Below are 895 nucleotides of genomic sequence, written 5' to 3'. Positions count from 1 at the left end.
TGTGGCAGACCTCTCCTGTCCCACCCACTGTGTACTTCATCAATCTCCTTGTTCTGCTCCGCTCCCCACCTCTGGCCTATACCCCATTCTTGTATGCATAAATAAATAAATCTTTTTAAAAAATAGTAGCAAACAGAATTCAGCAGCACATTAAAAGGATCAGTGATGAAGTGGGATTTATCCTTGGGATGCAGAGATTAACTCAATATACTCAAACCAACAAATGTGACACATGACATTAACAGCATAAAAGAATAAAATCACATCACATCCGTAAATGCTGAAAAAGTACCTGACAAATTCAATATTTGTTCATACAAACTCTGAACTTATTAGATGTAGAAAGAATGTACTTCAACATATGAACATATGACCATGCTGTATGTGACAAGCTCACAGTTACAGACTCAGTGGTCAGGGTTGACAGCTTTCCCTCTAAGATCTGGCGAACAAGACAAAGATGGTCACTCTCAACACCCCTTTATTCAACACAGTACTAGAAATCCCAGTCAGTGCATCAGGCAAGAAAAATAATTTAAAAGCATCAAACTGGTTCTACCTGAAGATAAACTTTTCTCTTTGAAGCCTGTACTTAGCAGTTGCAGATTATCACACATCCCAAGCAAGGAAAAACAACCCTGAGCTGAGCTCCAAGGTCAGCTGAGACTTAGATCACAGAAGTGGAGGCAGCTACCCAGCGGCAGGGCGCAGCAAGACAAATTCAAACCTCTTCATCCCTCATGAGTGACAAGTTAAGGAACTTCAGCCAAGCCCACATTTGCCCCTAACCTGCTTTCTAGCCAATAAAAAGCAACCTCCTTGGCCCTCCCTGGTGGTGCAGCGGGTTAAAGCACTGCACTGAGAAGCTAAAGCCACTTCAGCATGAGTTCGATCC

The sequence above is a fragment of the Condylura cristata genome, unplaced genomic scaffold, assembly GCF_000260355.1.
Source record: "Condylura cristata isolate star-nosed mole 26May11 unplaced genomic scaffold, ConCri1.0 scaffold00061, whole genome shotgun sequence".
Taxonomy (NCBI): domain Eukaryota; kingdom Metazoa; phylum Chordata; class Mammalia; order Eulipotyphla; family Talpidae; genus Condylura; species Condylura cristata.
This window is presented reverse-complemented; position numbering follows the sequence as displayed.